We start from the raw sequence: 24,490 nt of genomic DNA, 5'->3' as shown, positions 1-24,490 counted from the left end.
TTTACAAGGTAAGGTCTCTTTGGCCTCCGTCTCTCAAAAAAGAGAGTGTTACGAGTGCTCCAATCCAAAGAAGCCAGAGGAGCTCCCTGGTCTACTGCAACTTCTTGTATCTCATCGTCAGAGACACTCAAGGAGTACTGTAGATCTTGCAAGACATTCTGTTATAAATGTAAAAGTACACAAGAATTAAAAAATACACAAAGTTCCACAATGGTTTTGCTCACTGTTTCATCATTTGCATAAAAAGGAAAATTGTTAATTGAGGGACAATCATAAAATTTTTCTGGAGACTGTTCATTTTATATAAGGAATTACATACCAACAGAGATGGTCTTTGAAGGAGTCTATTTAGCAAAGACCACCTCAGAGTTAGGGCCATGATCAGCAGTGTTGCGGGGATGATTAGGGGTGTGATCATCACCAGCTGTACCACAAAAAACTTGCATCAACATTGATAACATTATAAATGTCATACATGCACCATGGCTAGTGCCTAGGCAGGTTCAAAACTGTTCATTTAGTTGCAAAATCCAATGACTGTTGGTTATCTGCCTATCCAGCAATATATAGACAATGGCAGCAAATACAAATGCTCGTTGTAGAAGCAAATTCAAAAATAAGAACAACTAATAAATAAACCATTTTAAACAAAGCCTTACCAAGGTTGACATCTTGTAAGAGATTATACTGCCCATCCATAACAAGATTTCTAAACAATGTTGTTCCAGCCGGCACAATGAATTTAACTTTTATCAGCTTATTTTATAGTTTTTACTGTATTAGTATGTAATAGTAACCTTAATGTAGGCTATCTATTTCAATTAAGATCCAAGGCAAACAAATTTTAACTGATTGTATCCCTTGATATTCAGTTTTAAAATCCTAAACAAACAAAAAATAATAAAGTCAAAATACTTATTAAAGGCTTAAATGTCCAAGTAAAGTCAAAGTGAAGCTATATTTATTTTCAGTCAGTTTAAGCCATATTTTTACTCTTTTTCAGGCTACTCTTAAAAGGAATCCTCCTGTTAAGCCAGCTGCATTCCAACTCTGGGTGAGACAACACCTGGACTTTTTCAAAACAAAAATAGACTCAATCCACTCTTCCTTTCCTAGATCCTCAACACTAGCCAGCCCAGCTGTTCACTCACAGCTTGCAGTGCTCCAGACCCTACACTGCTTTCCAGAAATCTCCCAGCAAGAGGTTGAGAAGATCATCCAAAGGATGAAACCCACCACCTGCGCCCTCGACCCCTTTCCTACAGCTCTAGTCAAAGCAAACACCTCTGCCCTAAGCCCTCTGATTACCACTGTAATAAACCACTCCCTCCAGTCTGGCAATGTTCCATCTGCCCTTAAAACTGCCATAATCAGACCACTTCTAAAAAAACCTACCCTTGATCCAGAGACACTCTCAAATTACAGGCCCATTTCCAATCTCTCATTCCTCTCCAAAGTACTGGAAAAAGTTGTTGCCGCTCATCTTCAGGACCACCTTAAGCATAACAACCTCTTTGAAAAATTCCAGTCTGGTTTCCGCTCTGCTCACAGCACCGAAACAGCCCTGGTCAGAGTCACAAACGACCTACTAATGGCAGCTGATGCTGGCTCACCTTCCTCATGCTCCTCGATCTGTCTGCTGCTTTTGACACTGTGGATCACGGCATACTCCTGAACCGACTACACCAAGCCACTGGACTCACTGACACTGCTCTGAACTGGTTTAAATCATACCTCACGGACAGAACAGAGTACATTTCTCTTGGAAGCGCAAGGTCCCGGCAACACACGGTCACCTGCGGAGTCCCCCAGGGGTCAGTCCTTGGCCCCATCCTCTTCATCATTTACATCCTCCCCCTGGGCCACGTCATCAGCCGCCATGGAGTCTCATTTCACTGTTATGCCGATGACACACAACTGTACGTGAAATATGACTCACAACCCACTGCAAGTACAGCACCATCATCTTCAACACTCACCACCTGTCTGGAGGAGATAAAGGCGTGGATGAAACACAATTTTCTCCAGTTAAACAGCTCCAAAACCGAGGCAATCCTTGTTGGCACCTCACATCAAGTCCAGTCATCCTCCATAACCGGTATAACTATCTCTGGTCAAGACATTCCCCTCTCCACAACAGTCACCAATCTTGGTGTAAGATTTGATCCACAACTCACCTTTGAAGCCCATATCAAAAACCTCTGCAAGATCTCCTTCTATCATCTCAAATATTGCAAAACTCGTTCTACACTCACCTTAGCTGATGCTGAAAAACGGGTCCACGCCTTTGTCTCCCTCCAGACTGGAATACTGTAACGCACTTCTCATCGGGATCCCTAACAAGAGTCTGCAGAAACTGCAATCAATATGTCCAGAACAGTGATGCTAGGATCCTGATGAGAGTGCGAAAGTATGACCACATCACACCCATTCTTCACTCACTTCACTGGCTTCCCGTTTCAGCGAGGATAGAATACAAGGTCTCAATCATCACCCACCAATGCATCTATGGAAATGCCCCCCCCTACCTGAAAGAACTACTCATCCCTCACACTTCAACACGATCCCTCCGCTCAAACAACTCCAACCGCCTCCTAATCCCCAGAACTAAACTCAGCACCATGGGTGATCGAGCCTTCTGCTCTGCCGCTCCTCGGACATGGAATGCCCTCCCTGACCATCTAAGGGCACCACAGACTTTGGAGATTTTAAAAAAAGGACTAAAAACTTTTCTTTTTAGCAGAACTTATGAGTTTTAACCTTGCACAAAAATGTTGTTGCACTATTTATAGATATTTTACATTGATGTTTTTACCTTGCTTTTATGACCTTGACTGTAGCACTTTGAGATTTGTTTAAATGTAAAGTGCATTACAAATAAAATGTATTATTATGATTATAACACATATCCAGTGAGTCACTCAGGTAATAGTGGACCATTTAATGTAGGATTTTAAAATTAAAGGCTTAAATGTCCAAGTAAAGCTATATTAGAAATTGTGTTCAGGCTGTTAAATCAATTATTTTACTCTTTTTCAGATAAGGCTAAAAATTAATCCAGTTAAGCCAGCGTCATTCCACGTCGGGGTGAGACAGCACATATCCAGTGTGTCACTCGGGTAATATCGGACCATTCGGATGTAGGATTTTAAAATTAAACGCTTAAATGTCCAAGTAAAGCTATATTTGAATTATTTTTCAGGCTGTTAAAGCCATATTTTTGATCTTTTTCAGGCTTCTCAAAAAATGTATCCCCGTTAAGCCAGGTTGATCGGTCCATGTCGGAGCCACTCCATGGTTGTCGGAGTGTCACTTAGTTAATATCGGACCATTCTGATGTAGGCTTTTAAAATTAAACGCTTAAATGTCCAAGTAAAGCTATATTAGAAACCTTTCTTAGGCTTTTAAAAACTTTTTACAGATTTCAGGCTACTCTGAAAAGGAATCCTCATTTTATGCCACCTTTATAGAGTGATATTTAAAATCTTCAGGCTATACTCTTAAAAGGAATCCTCCTGTTAAGCCAGCTTCATTCCACATCTGGGTGAGAGAACACATATCCAGTGTGTCACTCAAGCAATAGCAAGCCATTCTAATGTAGGATTTTAAAAATATAGGCTTACATGGCCAAGTAAAGCTTTATTTGAAATCTTTTTCAGGCAGTTAAAGCCATCTTTTAAGTTTTTTTCAGGCTTCATTCCACATCTGGGTGAGAACACATATCCAGTGTGGCACTCAAGTAATATAAAGCCATTCTTGTAACTGTTGCAATTACATTTTGTAATTCTTATTCTTCCCTTTTTTCTGTTTAACAGTTGTTATTTACACTTTTATTTTCCTGAGTTCTACTGTTAACACCAGCGGTCAGCAGATAGCGTGGACATGTTAGTTACGATGAAGATTTCATGCTGGCTAAAGCAGACTTTGATGTGAGCGGGTTAAAGTATACCTCTGAAGACTCAAAGACTGCCCTTTCTTCGTAGCATGCAGCCAACAAGGTATTTGTTTTGTTAATTTGCATTTTACTTTGGCAAATGTATTCTACATGCTGTGCATGGTATTGTTTGTTAAGCCAACATTGTTTCTATATTTTTGTCAATGTTGTCTTATCTTAACCCTAGCCTTAAAGGTCCAATATGTAATACATTTACTTTAATAAATCCAAAAATGACCCCAATGCATCATCAGATATGAAGGAAACATGCTAAGTTGAAATACTTGAAATAGCCATTTTTATTTAGCTGGCGGTTTTGGATTTTCAAGACAAATTGGCCACAAATAGAAAATGCTCTCTCCACCTCCACGGATGTAGGCTACTGCTGCGTAATGAATTTGGTGAGACTTTATGACTGTAGCTACATTACAGCACCGTCACCTGCAACAACGTTACCATACAACAATAGACGCACACTCCCAACGTTTGTTATTTCATTTTATTTCCTGGGAATCGGTAAATCTTGATCAGATTTCCTGGAAATCCGGTTTCCCGTGATATGGCTCGGGAAAGGGAAGTTTGGGGTCCCCTGCTGGAGCTGCTGCTGCTCCACCTTTTTTGAAAAAGAAAAAAACAAATCAAAAACAAATCATCAGAAGACTAACGAGCCTTAACACTAGACGTCCTCTCAGCTAGAGCCCGACCGATTTTTGGCCAATATTAGTCATTTTCCAAACTACCTGTATTTGTAATTAATCACAATCATTTATAACTACAAATGATTCTGATGAATCCATTTTATTTTAAAATAAAAAAACGACAAAACACCCTTATGAATTTTGGCACTGTATAGTTTGTCCACCAGAGGACGCTCTTCTTCAGAGGAGGTTCAATATTGAAGACGCCTGGTGCCATACTCTAATCAGCCAATTAACTCAAAACACCTGCAAAGGCCTTTAAATGGTCTCTCAGTCTAGTTCTGTAGGCTACACAATCATGGGGAAGACTGCTGACTTGACAGCTGTCCAAAAGAAGACCACTGACACCTTGCACAAAGAAGGCAAGACACAAAAGGTCATTGCTAAAGAGGCTGGCTGGTCACAGAGCTCCAGATCCAAGCACATTAATAGAGAGGCGAAGGAAAGCTGTGGTCGAAAAAAAATGTACACGCAATAGTGATAACCGCACCCTGGAGAGGATCGTGAAACAAAACCCATTCCAAAATGTGTGAGAGATTCACAGTCAAAAATCAACTTTTTCATGATTTTCTAATTATATGTCCCTTGTGAAAGTGTGTAAAATTTTTTTGGTAATTTCAAATCAACAATTATTCGTATTGGTCTCATTTAGCGGTCCGGTGCTACTCTTAGCCTTTAAGTTACAAAGTCTTATGTTGAACATCAATAAACTAATAAAACAAACGATGGTGTCAAATAATTTGCCACAAGATTAATTGGTTTCATATGTTAGGTCAGCTGTCAATTTGGGTGTCGTTTTAAAAAATTGAATAATGCTCAAACTCCAACCCGATTATCGGCTGCCTGACAGTCTGGCGAGGTCTGTGACTCGAGTCTGTTTGGTGTGTTCCATGCCGTCGTCAGTCTGGGGAACGGTCAGCCTTCATTTTGGCTGATTTAACTTGTTCAATCTGCCACTGGGCAGTCGGACTCAATGAGCAATCTGATTGGGGGAGAGCTGGCCCTTGCACCAATGCACGATAAGACCGGAGCTGACAACACCAGTATTATCTTAATAGCCATCGTATTCCCTTCCGTTCAGCGAGTAATGACAATGATCCTTCTTGACTACTATCAGCACTCTGATGAAAACAATGACTGACGAGCGTGCTCCGTGTTTACTAGGTCTAGAGAGATGTTCATCATCTCCAACAAAACAGATTAATGGCGCCTGCTGATATGGGGACGTGTTACGTCTTGCGCGGAACGTACGCTCAAGTCTGCGTCACTTGGGTGTGTTCCGAGGTACTTTATGAACCACTCGGGGAGACAGGAGCTGACTAATCAGTCCGACTGCCTTTTCTGTCGACGGTCAGCCGGCGGGTTGGTGTGTCAGAGCCTTAATGATGACAAACTGTGAGACTCACTCCTCAAAGTTGATTTGTCTAATACCAAACCAATTGTAGTCGTCCATCCAGACGCCCCTGATGGTGTTCGGCGTCAGGGTGAAATCCAGAGTTTCCTGTTGACAAACAAACAAAGTCTTATAAAAACAAAATGAGTCAGAATAGTGTTTCTAAAACACCAAGTCCAGGTTCTACTGGTGGTTGAACAGGCAAATACTTTTAGGAGTAAAAATGAAGAAGAAAAGTATTCAAATTAAATTGATACAATTATTGGTGATAATCAGATCAGATTAAAGTTCATATTTAATGTGTTATGTTAATGTGTTATTAGACTAGATGAGTGACAACAAGTGACATCACTACCTGCGTGGTGAAGAGGGAGGAGATGTGCTTCACGGTGTAGCGGTTGCTGCGGCAGCGACCAGCTGAAGCACCGTGAAGCGAACAGACTGCTGGACGGCAACATAAATCCCAGTGGTCAGGGACCCCGCCAGGCGCAGCCGGTGGCAGTGGCCAGGATCACTGGACGGCATGTGGGCCAACATGTCCGTCTCAAAGACACAGGTCTGCTCCTAGACACACAGAACACTCGACTTATAACGCTGCAGTGACAAATCACAAGAGGCTGATTATAAGAATTGCTGGGACACAAACAGTAAAATTGTCAAAGAACAGCATCAAAAATCTTGAAAAAGAAAAACCCATCAAAAACAGAAGACAGATGGTAAAGACAAGACGTCCTCTCAGCGCGAGTCCAACCGATTTATCAGCCGATATAAGACATTTTCCAAACTATTGGTATTTATTTTAATTTAACAGAATCATTTAATGACAAATAACTCTGATGAATATAAAAAAAGAAAACAGCCTTCAACCACATTATGAGTGTTGGTGCTCCATAATTTGTCCACCAGAGGGCGCTCTACAACGTCTTGACAACACTTACTTTTAAACTGCATTATATTATTTTAGTGAGGACTCATAACTAATGTTAGGGAAATCAGTTTTTAGTAGACGTTTCTGGATTTATCAATAAGGGCATATCAGATTTTTAAAACACCAAATATTTGTATCCGTTTATTATTGGTCGGGCTCTACTCTCTGAATGACCTTTTGAATTGCGGCAGACTATATCTACGCCTGGTGGGGAGCAGCATGACTTCACCCCACGAGGGATGACTGATCAGCCTGGATGGCGCCTGCCTTAAGGATCTGGCTTTCTACAGATTATGCAGGTCATCTAAGTGTGTGCCTGCAATTTGGCTGCATACCTTCACGATACCTTGCATTCAATTTTTCAGTTTAATAGAAAGTGACCCATGCTAACAGATAAGAGAAAGCAAGAACTGATTTGATAAAACAGGAGTCAAACATTCATAAAAACTAATCAACATTAAAAGCAAAGCTTACGGAGAACGTGCATGCGCACCGACCTGGGGCTCTAAGCACAGTTTACCTTTGATCACAGACTAAGATATTTGTACCGTTGCACTAATTCAACTGGTTGGTTGTCCATTACACCTGGTGAAATAACAGTGGGATTTCTTCTGAAGTCAATGCACGTCTTTCGTTTTAGCCACATTGTTTAAAACGAGGATTTACACCAATCAGTAAAATCAACCCCCCGGGAGATACTGTTGAGGTGCTATGGGAGTCTGGGGGGTCCCTTCTCAGGGTCATCCAATCTCTGGATAATGTTGGAATTTAAAATGTTATTTGCTTAAACATTGTGATTTGCATTATACATTGAAGCTAAAAGCATTATTTCAACATAAAAGACGACATGTTGGTCATGCATTAAGTTTGTTGTTATAAGTATATATAGTTTCTTATTGGTTGCATTAAGTTGTTTTGCAATACTCTGTTCTACAACATAAGATGTTCTGGTACATTCCATTAGAATCCAGCCTCTTCTAAATGTGTCAGAAGTAGAATTGATTGTTAGGGACCATCCTGAATCTGGTTCCAGTCCCTCTTTACAGTCCACCGCTCTTTTGCTTTGCAAGTCCTGATCTGAGGGTCATAAACTTTCAGTCACATTCCAACTGAAAGATAACAAATAAGCACACAGACACTTTGGTCTAGAGACCCCACCCTTTGTGGATAAGACTAGGGGTCCAAGAGCCAAACAAAGGGCAGTTGGGGTGGGGAGGGGTTGCAGTTCGAAGGGCACAGGATCTCATCGCTGCTTTTTGCAGATGTGGTCCTGATGGGATCATCGCCGACCTTCAGTACTCACTGTAGTGCCAGTGAATTGTTCTGTCAAGCAGGAGTTATTGCATTCTCTGCTTTACTGAGGAACTTGATGTATAAATGTATTGGTCGCCTGAATTCTTCTTGTGACTCCGTCATTTCACATCTGATTGACAGGAGGTTTAGTGCTTTGCGATACCAGTTCCCCTTATGCATGGGTCTCAAACTCGCGGCCCGGGGGCCAATTGCGGCCCGCGGGATGATATTTTGTGGCCCCCTGCTTGACATCAAAGTTAAGTGTTAGTGCGGCCCGCGCGTTCTGAAACTTTTTGTCATTGCGCTTGTCACTTATGGGCTACCGTAGTAGTCTCCTGACAACGGCGTAACGGTTGTCAAGCTAGCTAAGTACCTGGGAAAGTATCAACGTTAGTCACTTGTTTGAAACGTGTTGTGTTGTTTCGGAGTGACGGAAAATATATTACATCACCCAGTTCCAATCATGTCTCTCTCAAAAAGTGCCGTAAAGAGAAAGGTTGGAGACGAGCACAGGCAATTTCAGGGAAAGTGGGAGACGGACTATTTTTTTGTTGAGCACAGGGGTACCCCTACATGTCTCATATGCACAGAGAAAGTTGCGGTGTACAAGGAATACAACATCAGACGTCATTACTCAACTAGACATGCTGAGGAATATACAAAATACCAGGGAGATGAGAGAAAGAACCGGGTCGCCAACCTTAAAAAATGTCTATTGAGGCAACAAGATTTATTCAAGAAAGCAAACAAAGAGAAGGAAGCAGCAGTCGAAGCTAGCTACGTGGTGAGTGAGATGATTGCTAAGGCCGGGAAGCCGTTCAAGGAAGGCGAGTTTATCAAAAAGTGTTTGTTACTAGCTGCAAGTAAAGTCTGTCCAGAAAATAAGGGACATTTTAGCAATATCAGCCTTTCAGCTAACACAGTGGCGGAGCGCATTTCTGACCTGTCCGAAAACATTTATGATCAACTGCGTGAGAGAGCCAAATGTTTTTGTGCGTTCTCAGTCGCTCTTGATGAGAGCACGGACAACACTGACACTGCGCAGCTCGCAGTATATGTCCGTGGTGTTGACGACAATTTTGAAGTGATTGAGGAGTTGCTCGCTGTGATTCCAATGCATGGTCAGACCACCGCTCTGAGATATTCCGCCAGCTGTGTGGTGCTATTGATGATGTCGGTTTGCCATGGAGCAGGTTTGCTGGAATAACAACCGACGGAGCACCATCAATGACAGGAAGGAAAAATGGACTGGTGGCACTTGTTCAAAGTAAACTGGAAGAGGAGAATGTGGAGGAGGCCATTGCTCTGCACTGTATTATCCATCAGCAGGCCCTTTGCAGCAAATGCCTGAGGTTTGACAATGTGATGTCTGTTGTGAAATGCATCAACCATATCAGATCTAGGGGCTTAAAGCACCGGCAGTTCCGCGCCTTTTTGGAGGAATTGGAGTCAGAATATGAGGATGTGCTCTACTTCACTGAGGTACGTTGGCTCAGTAGGGGAAACGTCTTAAAGAGGTTTTTTGAGTTGAGAGCAGAAGTGCAAACCTTCATGGAGAAGGATGGGATGGCTGTTCCTGTGTTAAGTGATCCCAAATGGCTCATGGCCTTAGCTTTTCTTGTTGACATCACACAGGAGTTAAATGTACTGAACAAGAAGTTACAAGGCCAAGGGCAACTTGTCAGTGCTGCCTATGACAATGTGAGGGCATTCTCCACAAAACTTGTGTTATGGAAAGCCCAGCTCTCTCAGACAAACCTCTGTCATTTCCCAGCATGCAAGGCACTCATGGATGTGGGCACATCATTCAGTAGTGAGAAATATGCTGATGCAATTATGAAGCTACAGGAGGAATTTGATCGCAGGTTTGCTGACTTCAAGACACACAGAGCCACTTTTCAAATTTTTGCTGACCCCTTTTCCTTCGATGTGCAAGATGCTCCTCCTGTACTTCAAATGGAGCTTATTGACCTGCAGTGCAATTCTGAACTTAAAGTCAAGTTCAGGGAGGTGAGTGGAAATGCAGACAAGCTTGGACAGTTTGAGAGAATTGCCACCCACCTTCCCTGAGCTCTCCAGGATGTTCAAGCGGACCATGTGTCTTTTTGGGAGCACTTATGTGAAAAGCTCTTCTCCACTATGAACTTTAATAAGTCAAAGTACAGGTCCAGACTTACTGATGGACATCTTCAAGCCATACTTAGGGTTTCAACTGTTTCTTCCCTAAAGCCAAATGTGTCTCAGCTGTGTGAGAGGAAGCGCTGTCAGGTCTCTGGCAGCAAGGAGTAGGCAAGAGAAGCCTATGTTCTGAAGAACCGTTCATGTTCAGAGGAACAGTTCATGTTAAGAAAGGAATGTTTAAATTCAGAGGAACAGTTCATGTTGAAGAACTGTTAATAAAGAAGATTGGATCAGTTGTGGTCCTTTTTTTGGAATACTTGAAACACTTTTTTTGTGGAACACTTGATGCGGCCCAGCCAAACCCAGACGCTACCTCCAGCGGCCCCCAAGTAAGTTGAGTTTGAGACCCCTGCCCTTATGGGATTACTGGAATAGCTGTCTTATTTAATTGGTGTCTGTCTTGTGTATCTGTCTTTTTTTTTTTTTTTTTTAAATGGACCGTGAGTCTAATAATAAAGGCTAGCTATCCATCTCTGGATCGGTTCGCTGCACAGTGAAGCGGCTGGAATGAGGATCAGCACCTGTAAATCTGAGGCCATGGTTCTCAGCAGGAAACAAATGGACTGCTTTCTTCAGGTAGGGAGTGAGTCCTTACCCCAAGTGAACGAGTTTAAATACCTTGGGGTCTTGTTTGCGAGTGAGGGGACCATGGAGCGTGGGTCATGACCAGCATTCATGACCATAGGCACGTCCAGTTGGGAGGAGGTCTCTGGGCGCTCTCTCTGGCGCAATCCCGAGCCGCTGCACAGATCTGGTCATGCTTGAGTAGCCATTTCAGCGTTAACCTTCAGGTGAATATAAACAAGAGTCACAAAAAATAGGGGGAAATCCCTTGGAAGATTTAAAAAAAAAAAAAAGGACGTAAGGATACAGAGAGGAGTTCAGTGTCCGGCATGCACAGTGACTCTGACAACCACTGTGTTGCACCAGCTAGTTTTTACATGCAGACACAGACCCCTGCCAAGTGAGTTACCGGTCACTGCGGGGTCTCTGTCCAAGCGGAAGGGAACTCCGAAGCCATCAATCTCCAGATCAGACTGAAAAAAGACTGGAACTGGCGTTTTGACTGGACATTAGCAAGGAAGACTGTGGGAAGGGGAATCCGCCTGTGTCCCGGTCTCTTGAGCCTTTGGCGCACACCTCCGCGTCTCCCTCTCTTCCTCAACGGTTGCTTCATCCATGGCGCTCATTTCCTTTTCACTGGGCAGGGGTCCGACAACCAGAGGATCTGGGGGGGGGGGGGGCTCAACTGTTCTGAGAGATGCTCCATGCACAAAGTCCGCATAAAAAGTGAGCAAGAAAAGGAAGCCTGTCCAATTTAGGTGACTCATTATGTTGCCTCCGTTCATATGCCGATCAGTCCAATAATGATTAGTAAAACAATTACATAGATGAAAGGACAGGTTAAGAACCTGGTTAAGAAGCTGGTGATATAAACACGTAGTTTAGAACCAGATGAAACCAGTTTTAAAAAAAAATTTCTGACATAGTTTGTTTTCCACCTTCCCTAAACGTTGTGTCATTCAGAGACCAGAGTCTCAAAACGGGGCTCTGAGTCTGTCAGGTCTGCGATCTACCGTATCAGCAGTGCAATCACGTAATGCACCGCAGACTACGATGCAGGTGGATTATGTCCTGAAATAGTGGGACTTTATAATAGCCTAATATCACTATATTTTTCACAAAATATAACCCCCCCATATCTCAGAACAGATGAGCTATTTTGAAAGTGCACGAAGTTTTGAACATGAGCAGAAATCTTGCTAGAATACATCTGAAATTTACAGTCCAGAGGTTTATTATTTCATTAAAATGAAATCAAGTAACGTTGAGGTGAATTGTAATATGGAGGTAACTTCTCCAACAAAAGACCTAGGCTACATGTGTGGTGATTCAGATTTAATTAGAAAAGTCAATCTACAGGATAATAAACAGTTGAAAGCAATACAAAATGCCTGGCAGCCTTATTGCAATATATTCCATTATGTTTTTACATATGGATGTAATCTATGTTTCTCTTTAAATAAAGATATTTCCAGCATACATCAAATCAGAATAAGGTAGAAATAGGTGCATAAAAATTTACCAGAATGAAGGAAATTAAGTTTTTAATGCTCAACATTTTCAGGGGGTGGACGCCCACATCATAAGTACACCCACACACACCTCCACACCTTTGGGTTGCCAGGCCAGGTATGATTAGGCCAAATGTTGGTGCCATCTAACTTACATGGAGACGCCCGGTGGAGAACTTGTATGTGCCGGTCTGATTTACGTGTGAAGCTCGGTGGAGTTTCTCGCCATGAAGGACCACATGCGGAGCTTGTGATCCTGGCACAACGCAATGATGTGCACATCACCCCCATCCAGCTCTAGTACAGCCAGGCTGGTGGCTATGGCCAACTGTTCCCCATGGCTCGTTACGGGCATCCTGGAGCTCGTCTTCAGTTTGAAGACGAACGCATAACCTAGACAATTTTTTCATGCCAATAACAATTAAATTTAGATCCACAGACAGACACCAAGGTTTCCCACAACTCTTTGCAGCTTAGGCTGCTGCCTAAACAAGACACGCCTGCCGTGGTTAAAAAAACCAGGTAGTTAGATCCGCCCCCCGTCAAATGGTGCCTCCCTGCCTTCCCCACGACACGCACACGCGCTTTGACGTGCGTCAGAGATTCAGCCATTAGTCTGTGTACCTTGTGTGCCATGCGGCGGCAGAGAAAGCACCATGATGCCTCCGGTTGGTGCAGCCAGAATGAAGATTGTCTCTCCAGACAGACTGAGCCAGGCAGCACTGGTGCTGGGACTCAGCGAGCCAGGGATGACTGCACTGTTGGCAGCGTCCTGGAGGTCCAGCTTCTCCACCTCTGAAACTGTAGACACCAGATACTGGAACAAATGGGAGAGAAATGTATATCAAACGTTATGGATGAATGCATCTGCTTGTTTTCTGGAGTTTTCAGATCTCTGCAGATTTTCATCAAAAGTAAAAACTTGAACGTTAAGTGTAATTGGAAAATTACATTTATCCAATGATTTTCATATTCATTATTGTTCTCCAATGCCTCTCAGAGTATATGACTTCTGTGTCTGTCCTCAGTGTCTTCTCCTTTTAGGAGACAACTGGATTTGTTATGACTTTGCATTTTTCCTTTAAGGATAAATGGCATAGCGTCTGAGAGAAACAGTTGTCTAGAGCACTTTATCATAGCCTATTCAAAGAGACAAGATGTTCTTTTCCAGGTAAGATAGAATGACCGGTAAAGAAACTTGACACACGTAGAGCAGATTCAGAAATAAGTAATAGATCCAACGGTCTGCCTGAGATCCATTAATTGTTACGTTTAAGATTAAACCGTTTTCCAAACAAGGGTTGTTCTTTTTTTACTCAGGGGGCACAAGACAAAGAAATGTATTACTGATTGTTTCCACACAGACCTCTTGTCACTCTAACTTTGTCAGGAAAAAAAAAAAAGTTCTTGTCATTCGGATTGTTCTCTGCAGAACTTTCAACATTCAACTTTCAAAGACTAAACTTTGATTCAGTTTGCAGCCCGTCTTTCTTCGGTTTCAACAGAGTCTCACTTCCAACCAAATTCCTCCCTCGCTGTACAAGAAACTTCCAACACATAAGGAGCACACCGACTTATTGGGACGTCTCCTTCACTGTATCTCCCAGAGTTAGATCAGTCCATACATAACCTTCTCATCTCTGTGTGGGTTCTCTTCTAACTATATACTGTACATACATATTAATCTCAGAAAGGTGAAGCACTGCTACACTCTGCTCCTTGGGCGGAGTTATTTGCTTGCAGCACCTGAGAAGCCCCGTGTTGAGGAGTAGAGAGTAGCAGTGCTTTGCCTGTCTGAGAATATAGTTCCCAGTTTGTATCCAGTTAGAAGATTGTGTATCCGGGGCGACCTCTAGCTCACCCAGTAAAAGTTTGAGTGTGTGTGTGTCCCATGTAGGCTGACCCCCTATGGATGCGCAACTGCTGCGTGGTCCGCCGTCCGTCAACACCCACCATATTTGTTGCGGAACGGCTGCGGCCATGACTGACAGCCAGGGTGTGAAATTGACACCCGCCAAATGCAGGTGAATTTTGCAATTAGCGGGTAACACTATCAATCTACCTGGCACGTTGGCTGGTAGCCAATGAGAATTAAATGATTCAGACGCGTCGGTAAGCAGGGTATGCAGTTGCTTAGTGGCCCGGACCAATCAGGGGCCCGCACCACTGAAAGCCATTAATTGACAGCCGGGCCCCTTATCGCATTTTCATTACTCACGACAAACCAAGCAGTCAAACGTGCAGCCACTGACCAATAGGGAGTGAGAGCGGGTCAAATTCATTCGTGTTGCTGAAATGAAGACGAGACGTGTGTGTGACTCGAACATCTCACATTAACCAACGAAACGTAGAGCGATAAACGTCCAGCCAACCTGTAAAAATCAATGTACGACGCACGCACAACGGTGCAATGATAAGTTAAAGGCCAATAAGTAGGCTACTTTATCAAACCATACTAATGTGTTCTAGCCCAGGATATGAAAGGATGCCTTTATGCTGAATTATCAAGGCTGCCCCCCCCCCCCCCCCCCTACTACAGCACATGACGGCGCAATGTCAACAAGTAAGCTCATAGAGAGACAGCAACTCCTGTTTTTCACCTTTGAGGCAAAAAAGTGGCGGGTAAAAGTAACACTGTGGCAGGTGGTCAAAAAATGTTAAGTTACGGCCCTGCGGACAGCTGAAGTCCCGAGGACTCAAGAGATCTCGTAAATTCATGTAGAATAGAACCACAGAAACAATTTGTTTCCATTCAGAGGATTACAACTATGTGCTGTGTTTTCAAGGTGTAGTGCAGTGACATAGGATCCACCGTGAACACAACCTATTTTATTTTGAAAATTAACCGGATGTTTTATTTTTTTTCCGACTTTCTGTCCCGTGTGCTGAATTGCTGCGGAGCTCTCTGGCATCTGGCAAAAATAGCATGCGTGATTCAAATCTGCACTCGACTCACATCAGGGAATGAGGGGTGCGGCAGCAGCAACCTGTGGATGCTCTGATTGGTGGAGAGGATGACAAATTTGAGAGTCTCCTGTATGTGGACTCCTCCTGGAAGAACGCTGCAGTTACTCAGATGCAGTCTCACCGCATAGTTCAGCAGGTTGGTGTCCAGACACTGCTCCACCAGCTGAACAGAGTCCCCAGACGTTCACCTACAGTACAGATTTTAAATGCAGTTTGTGTACTGATGTGATACATGTTTACAGTAAATAGAGTCTTGTGTTGATGTCAGCAAACTAATTTTTTATAGTTTGTATTAAGAGGATGTGACTCACCAGTGAATGAATGTGTTCTCAGCATAAAGAAACGCTCCGGCACTGTCTGGAACGTCCCCTCCTCCTGGGAGATCACTCCCACCTGCACACAGAAAGAACGAGAGCATTTAACGTTAACTTGTAATATTAGTATTTTGGACATTAATGTGATTCTTACTCCACTACAGATATCTGACAGCTTTAGTTACTAGTTAAGATATCTGCACAGAAAACACATGTAGTTTATAAATCCTGATGATTATAAATGAAATATAACTTGCTGAACTTTTACTGTAACAGTATTTTTACTTTACTTTAACTGCAGTAAAGTCATCTGAATACTAAAACACAATTATAAAGCAGAGAACACGGTGAGAAGAGTGCTATAACAGGCGGGTCTCTTACCGAGATCTACCTCTCTGAACCTCAGGAGTTTCCAACTGGAACCGGCAGACCTCGGTACAGACGACAGCTCTGGCCTCAGGAGGAGTAGATGGGTGCGCTTATTTTTTCCTTCACTTTTGTGGAATTTCTCCACCACCGCATCAGTTGGGATTTCTTTTTGTTCTGTTGAGGAAAATACATGTGTAATCACTTACAGGAAATCAACTTCTTAAATTAGGTATTTGTTATAAACGTTAGCATACTTACCCAGTAACCTAATTGGGTTGGTAAAGGTGTTTGTAATTTCCCCACTGGGGATTAATTAACTGTATAAAGTATGATGTATTAATTGTTTAGAATGAAAACTTGACATGTTGCACGCTCCCTAAAGTTTAAACTCGCTAAGCAGTGCAAGGGAACAGAGATCTACTATGCAAAGCAACTAACCGACTGAGTTTCATTTATCCAAATGTGACAATACAGCAGGCCCGTAAGAGGGGACAATTTTTGGCACCAAGCTTTTTATTTTAAGTTTTACAGTATGTGTCTCTTATCAGTTATGTGGTGCTTAATGAAGATAAACATGACTGCCATTATAGAGATATATGTTAGACATAATCACCAATTTATTCTGAGCAAGGATTTGTTTTTCATTGAATTTTGATTAGATGTTGACATTGGGATGCTAATGTAACACATTGGTTAAAGGTATTTACAAAAGTCCAAAGACTTGGAGGTCTTTCATGACCCAATTTTCAAGACTATTATTGTGCAGCAAAATTGCAGAGGTCTTTTACAATGGATACCTTCAGAGCAGCGGTCTCTGATTTGGAGGGAAAGAAAAAAAAAAAAAAAAAAAGTTACCGTAGGTAATGCATAGTCAAACCTTAACCAAAACATTACCATAGGCAGGTAATTTACCGTTACCAGGTTACTGTAAGTTTATAAACCTACTGAAGGGGTGGCTTGCTGTTCTGTTTTAAATTTAATTCATGGCTGATATAAAGACCTAAATGAATAACAATCTCTTTGTATTACAGTGGCAGAACTTACCCACCACAATGGGTAACAGGAGACACCTACAAATTAAGGAAATGTTCAATCCATTGTTTTATTCTATAAGCTATGTTGTTAAACAGTATATTAAAAAAATTCAAAAGCCTGAAAGACTCACTTTGTAACATGCTGTGTTTGCAAAAGCTTAACAGATCATCTGTCTCCTTCACACATTGCATACTTCCAATAATATAAATACAAGTAATTAATCTCCATGCAGAGAAAAACATGATCATACACCATAAAAGTTATTACTAGAAACAGACACATGGTGGCAGCACTGTATGTCGTCAGTGGAACACCGCCTGGCTATTTATTGAATAATCGTGATTGAGGAGTAACACCACAAATAACGCGCCAGTCCATCTTCTTACAGTGAAAACATTCAGACAGCCAACAACAAAAGATGACAACAAGCACGCTAAAATGACTTCTTCATGGGGCCTCGACGCATCAAACCGAATCAATGAGATCGCACCACACAGGAAGTTAAATGCACGGAGGATCCGGTAGATTTCAAAATTTCAAATTTTCAAACACAGCGGACGAAGATCCGATCGTAACGCGTCACTTTATCAACATAGTTTCTCTACCGCTGCCACGGAATAATGTGTTGATCCACAAATAAACCTCAGACAACGCATGTGGGCGAGGGTTTGATCCGCCAGGTGGAGCAAAATCGCAATGAGTCCTATGTGGAGTCTGGGGTCACAGCTAACTAGCTATGCAATAGCATTCATAGCAACCACAACGTGTCAGCTTCACATTATTCTGGCAATATCTGAAAAAAAAAAATCAAAAGCAATGAGCAAGCTACCGATTATGTACATTCAACGAGTAAATTTTATTAAAACACTATATATGTCTTGCTAGAAATGTAATTAAACACATTTTTATGCAGAAACTAACTCAAAATATGGATTTTTTTCCTAATAAGAAAAATGTCTTTAAAGTCACGTGACCGGGACAATAGGAATAGAATTAAGCAGAAAAAATAGGTCATTTTTGTAACGGTTGGTACACGATCCGTTCTGCGCATGTGCAAGATGTTCGCCCATGATCTCATGATGAACGCGGATTTACGACACTGCACAATCTGTTCTCAGGTCGACCAATGATAGCGGCATGAGAAGTCCTACTTCTCGACGATAGCAAATGTGCGAATTACTGCGCACATTATTAATGTCATTTCATTGCCTAAAGAAGTTACGATGGTTATATCAATAATATAACCTACTCCTATGTAAACTTGAATATTCTAGGTAAGACTGTCATGATGGGGTAGCCTATACTGTTCTGTTAAGGAAACCAATATTCAACAATTGTGCAGTGATTCCTGCAATTAACCAAAAAAGTTTAAGTCAAGAGAGAGTAGTTCTTTTGTTTGGGTTCTCAAATGTCTATTTCTGTTTTATCTGTCAATGCCAGGGGTATTAGGACTCAATTGAAGACAAAATGTTTATTCTTATATTGCCAGAGTAAAGGTGCCGATTTTATTTTATCCAAGAAACTCATGCCTCAGAAGCCGATGCGTCATTTTGGACGAGTCAATGGAGACGGGCATGGCTGCAGCCTGGAGCGTCCCATGTCATCCGTCCCGTCTCATGCGGTCTCGTCTCATGCGGAGGTTTGTCAACGGGAAATCCAGAGGGTCAAAATTAGGCTACGATATCGCGAATAATTTTCCAGATGGAGTCACGGGTAAATTCGTGACCACATTTGTTGCAATCAATTGAAAAATGTTAAAAAACTGTTAAAGAAACAATTTTGCCATAGCCTACATGTAGTTTGCTCATTTCTGAATGTTATGCTTGTGTTGTTACATCTGATGAAACCTGCATCAGCGACGCAGCCGTTTCTGCCAACTAACAGCAGGACCTCCTGAGGAGGGATAACAAACCACGATCTGCACACACAACAAGACTAGAAAAATAAACATGTTACACGCTTTCCAAGACTTAATTGTATATTCTATATTGTTTACACACTTCGTTGCTGCTAATACAACTGCTTATCAGCATGGCGAGAGCGACTGTCGGCCTCGGCTGTCGGGTCTCTGGGACCCGGGGAAGAATGCGGTCGGGTCTCTGGGACCCGGGGCAGAATGCGGTTCTATTTTTCTACCACCACAGCATCGGCCTTCGGGTCTCTGGGACCCGTCCTGCATTCAACTGCGTATCTCTGCTGCCACGGTCTTGGGCCAGAATGCGATTGAATATTTCTTCCACTTCCGCCAGCAGTTCTATTGTATTTTGTGTTGTATTGTATGAAAGGGGGAATTTTTTTTAAAACAAAACCAGATGCTTGAACTCTGTCGGGAGAGAAATTCCTTCTATAGCTGCAACTTGGATCAAAGTTGCAGTTATATAAGGATTTTTTTTAGTTTGCCTATCATCTGCATTTATTTTAGAGTAGGACATATATTTTTAAATATTTAAAAACACACCAAATATTTTATTCATTAGCATGATAGTTGACGTGAGCTTTTACTTTGAAAAGTAAGAGAGATATTAGTATTTTATTCCAGATGCGAGCTTTTATTTTGAAAAGTAGAAACTCTGGGATGGCAGAAGGATTTTTTTAGTTTGCCTATAATCTGCATTTATTTTATAGACATGTTTCGTTAAAAAACAACAACATTTTATTCAATTATATGATTGCCGTTAACAACAATCATATAAGTGAATTTTTAAAAAAATTATTCGCGATTTTGCATTTTTGACCCTCTGGATTTACCGTTGGACACGCCTCCGCATCAGACGAGACCGTATGAGACGGGACGGATGACATGGGACGCTCCAGGCTGCAGCCATATACTCTTGAGTCAATGGGGAAGAGATGTGTGGTTTTCATTTGGCAGTAACAGGTCAGCAGGGGTCACTATACTGCAGGGAAAGTTCAAGGGTCATTTCATCAAGTACCTAACAGATCCAGATGGTAGATGGCTAAATCTTGTAGACATTGACCTATCTCCATTTGTTTTGGTTAATATCTATGCTTCCAATAGGCAAAATACAGCTATTTTTTTTAAATAGAATGTAAAATTAATGATCTTATTGGTATTCCCTTCAGCTAGAGTTCTATGGGGAGGAGAATTTAATACAGTAATGGATGAGAGTATGATAGATGGCCACCCAAAGACCGAGCAACAAATGAATTAGGAAATAAATGCAGTCGATTGGACCTAATTGATATCTGGCGACATAAACACCCAAACCAAAATATATATACACTTGGAATAACAAGGATAGATCAAGAGTCCCATATAGACTTCCGGTTGGTCTCATCAGACATTGAGAATAAGGTTGAGTTAGTGTTGATAGAACCCACAGTTTTTAGAGATCATAAGGCTGTAACAATTAATATGAATATTGAATGGGTAGACACAACCTTGACAAAGATTACTGGAAATTAAATTACTTTTACAAGATAAAGAATTTCAAAAAGAAATCCAAATAATTGATAGATACTGGATTCAAGCAAAATTACCTAATTTTGGAAAATGTTAGGAATTAAAAAAAATTGAAATAACAAACACTGCATTATCTTTTGGGAAACTAATTGCTAAAGAAAAAAAAAAAAAAAAAAAAAAAAATGATTAAATGATTACAAAAGTTATATCAGAGAAATTAAGTTTATCCAGAGAAAAATTTGAGCCATCTTCTTTACAAATGGAACCGGACAAAATGTACGAGGAGAAGGCCGGGGGAGCCTTTATAAGGTCTAGGAGGAAGAGGCTTGAACAAGGTGAAAAAATGCTCTGAATACTTTTTCAATTTGGAAATGAGAAAATTTGAGTTGTCTTCCCTGCATAAACTTCTAATCAAATATGCGAAGATGTTAAGGGTACTTCAAAATATGTCGCTGATTTCTATCACAAGTTATATGCAGCTGAATGTGAAAATGAAAGAGATATGGATAGGTTTCTGGAAGATATGGGAAGGAACATGAAATGCGTTGATCAAAGTTTTAAATCAGTTTGCGACCAGGAGATTAGTTTAACAGAGGTACAACAATGCATCGACTGTCTTAAAGAATATAAAGCTCCCGGGACTGATGGTCTGATAAGTGAATTTTATAGAGTATTTAATAAGTCCTTAGCACCTCTTCTAGTGACTATGTTTGTAGAAACCATAGGAAAAGGCGGATTGCCTCAAACTCTTCAAGGTTTTATTAAATTGATTCCTAAACCAAAAAAGATAAACTGAGTGTTGGAGACCATTAGTCTGTTAAATAACGATGCTAAGATATCCGCATTGGTCTTTGCCAAAAGGTTGAAATCAGGATTGGATGATATTGATGAAGAACAATCGGGATTTATGCCAGGAAGAAATATTTGTAAAAGCATACGATTAGTGTTGGATATGACAGAATATGATATAGATATATATATATATATATATATATATATATATATATAGATATATATAGATAGATATATATAGATATAGATAGATATATATAGATATATATAGATATATATAGATATATATAGATATAGATATAGATATAGATATAGATATAGATATAGATATAGATATATATATATGACAATAGCGTTATTTTGTTTGTAGATTTTTACAAGGCATTTGATACCATAAGTCACCGATTTATGTTGAAAGTTATTGAGCGTCTTGGATTTGGTAACCAATTTATGAAAGCTGTTGAAACGCTATACAAGGGCTGCAACAGTTCAATTAAGTTAAACAATCTGTCATTTGTTCTTTCATTGAATGTAGGCTATACTAAAAGATTTTGGATTGATGTTCAACATTTTATCAGACGGAACACAGGGCATCAATTCAATTTAAAGATATTCTCATTTGGTTTGAAGACAGTGAGATAGATAAAGATATTTTTTTATTCAATTAATCTTAAATAAAAATTCCACAGTCAAGAAAAAAAATGGGCAGACTCCAAACCATGTTTTGAACTTCTTTGAAAAACTGCAAAAATACAGAAACACTATAAGAGGCATTAAGAACAAGAAGGCAATTAAGACTGGAATTGTGTTTGATTCATTTTTCATGTATCGGTAATACATTTAACTTTTTTTGCACTACACCTTTTTTTAAATGTATATCTTGTTTTTCTCCGTTTACGCACCTCTGGTTTTGACTTTGGAATTATACATAGCCTACTGGCTATGTAACTGTTCTTTAATAAAATAATTTTTAAAAACTTAAATAAAGTCTTCTGGCCTCCACGGCGAGTTAAGTCAGTTCTACTCGTGCTCATTCAAAATACAACCAGTCAATACTTGTCTTTATTATTACTGTAAAGTCTTAATTTAGCGGTAGCTGCTTTTCCCAGTGTTTCCATCAGTACACGATCTGTCCCAGTTGTAGCGGTCAGCCGTTAGCCTCATGGCTGTATTAAGAGGACGGTTAGCCTCCACCGCCGTTAGCTTCCCGGCTAACCGCCAGCTTTGATTCAGTCTAAAATAACGTTACTCTAATTTAGTTTAGACAAGTAATAATTGAGGTAAGTTTGGAGACGCTACCTGATGTAATCGTTAAATTAATGAACATTATGTTGGATCTCTTTTTGGTGTTTTGTAGGCGGTCTCCACCGGCTGCTCGTACAGAACAATGTTATTTCTCCAGGTTGAAGAACGGGTCGTAGGTAGGCTACGTTTCTGCTGTGTAAAGACCGAAAAATCCAAGCCGCCACGCGACACGCAACAGAAACGCCATTAATTAACATGAACAAGCATCACAGGAAGGAGCTAATCGCGAGCAAACTCCAGCGTCGTCACAGAGCTCAGAGAAGATGAGGGGATGGTTAAACATATAATAGTTATCAACATTTAAGAAATGAAAGAAAAGAAGAACTGACCTTTTCTCCTTGTAAGGCATGTTGAGAAGCCACAAAGTTTTTGCTGGCTGCTTTTAAAACGCCGTGAACAGGTGTTTTCAGTTAACAAGCTGATTCCTCAGGAAAGCTCCGCCCACCTACGGAACACGCCTTCATGCACAGACAGTTAAAGACATGGACCCATTCCCGGTAACGTTCAAAGAACATAACTCAGTTTTCAAATCTAGCTCCATGGCATATTAGAATTAATGAAAAGTTATAAACAAAAAATACTAAATGAAGTTCCTGGTATTACTTTTACTCTTTATATTAACAGTATGGATATTATGAGCAGAAACTGTACAAATGAGCACTTTAGAAAATGCTTTCTAAATTTAAAGAAAATGAAAGCAGCAAGCAGCGTTGGACGGGCCCTCGCTAGTCTGCGTGCGTCGGGGTTACTGGCGGACGGCGCTCCTTGAGACCGCGCATTGGCGCAGCACTCAGACACTGGAAATCCTCACCAATAAAGATGGAACTCCCTGCTGGAAGACTCTACGTCATACAGTTCCTTATCTGTGGAAGGGAGTAATTATTAATAGAAGAAGTAGACCGAAACGGCGCCCGACCATCACTACTGTAGTCCCTCAAACAGGAGCGACGGCGAGTAATTCGGCGACGAGAACGAAGCTCTACGTCGCCAGATTAGGGAGCTACAACAGCAGTTGGAGGTCCTCGAACTTCGCCAGCATTTTGGAATAGAGTGCCTGTCTGCATCGGATGACGATGTACGCTTTTATACCAGGATTGGGTCCTACAGGAGTTTCATGGCATTTTGGAGATTACTTAAACCTGCTGTGTTCCACTAGATGGTGCGCATAACCAGCACCAAGACAGAATCTCCCAGCATCAGCGCAGTCCATCAGCCAACATCGGTAGGTAACAAATGCATCATGACGTGCATAGGGTTGGAGGCCTAACTAGGACTCTAAAATCAGTTTCAGAATATTTTATTTTGTAATTGCCCCAGTTGGTGTTTTGAGTTAACTACATCTAACTAAAAAGTAAAAGCCAACCAGTTGATGTGGGTATCATTTTCTGATTTATACTTTGTAATAACAATGTCAAGGCAACTAAACAGAGGCTTTTGTTTTTATATCAACAGAAACTGAGTTTCTGCTGTTTCTGATGTACCTGTCAGTGGGTTTTCCTCTCAGGGACCTTGCAGAGAGGTTCAGCATTCACCGCACTGCTGCACGTCGGATCATCTCCACATGGACTCATTTCCTGTCCTGCCTGCTGGGAAGCAAGCGCCTTTGGATTCCTCCAGAGATAGTGAGAGCTCACCTGCCACCTGAGTTTGCAGCTTTTTCTGATACACAGGTGGTCCTTGATTGTACAGACATGTTCTGCCAGACACCATCTTCTCTGCTCCTTCAGAGTGAGGTTTTCTCTACCTGCAAATCACACGCTACATTCAAGACCACGATTGGCA

At 41.3% G+C, this 24,490-nt stretch overlaps 1 long non-coding RNA gene across 1 annotated transcript; it reads right to left on the bottom strand.

The window, feature by feature from the left end:
* Window positions 1–5,683: 5,683 nt before the first annotated feature.
* Window positions 5,684–6,591, bottom strand: LOC116685314 (uncharacterized). The gene is made up of 2 exons (XR_004330936.1): window positions 6,381–6,591; window positions 5,684–6,133 (listed from the first exon to the last, which is right to left on the bottom strand). It is a non-coding gene; the product is annotated as an uncharacterized LOC116685314 (long non-coding RNA).
* Between the last annotated feature and the right edge of the window lie 17,899 nt (window positions 6,592–24,490).

This window comes from Etheostoma spectabile, unplaced genomic scaffold, assembly GCF_008692095.1.
Source record: "Etheostoma spectabile isolate EspeVRDwgs_2016 unplaced genomic scaffold, UIUC_Espe_1.0 scaffold00569763, whole genome shotgun sequence".
In the NCBI taxonomy this organism is placed as follows: Eukaryota; Metazoa; Chordata; class Actinopteri; order Perciformes; family Percidae; genus Etheostoma; species Etheostoma spectabile.
Note: the sequence above shows the minus strand (reverse complement) of the source record. Positions and strands in the feature narration are given on the sequence as shown.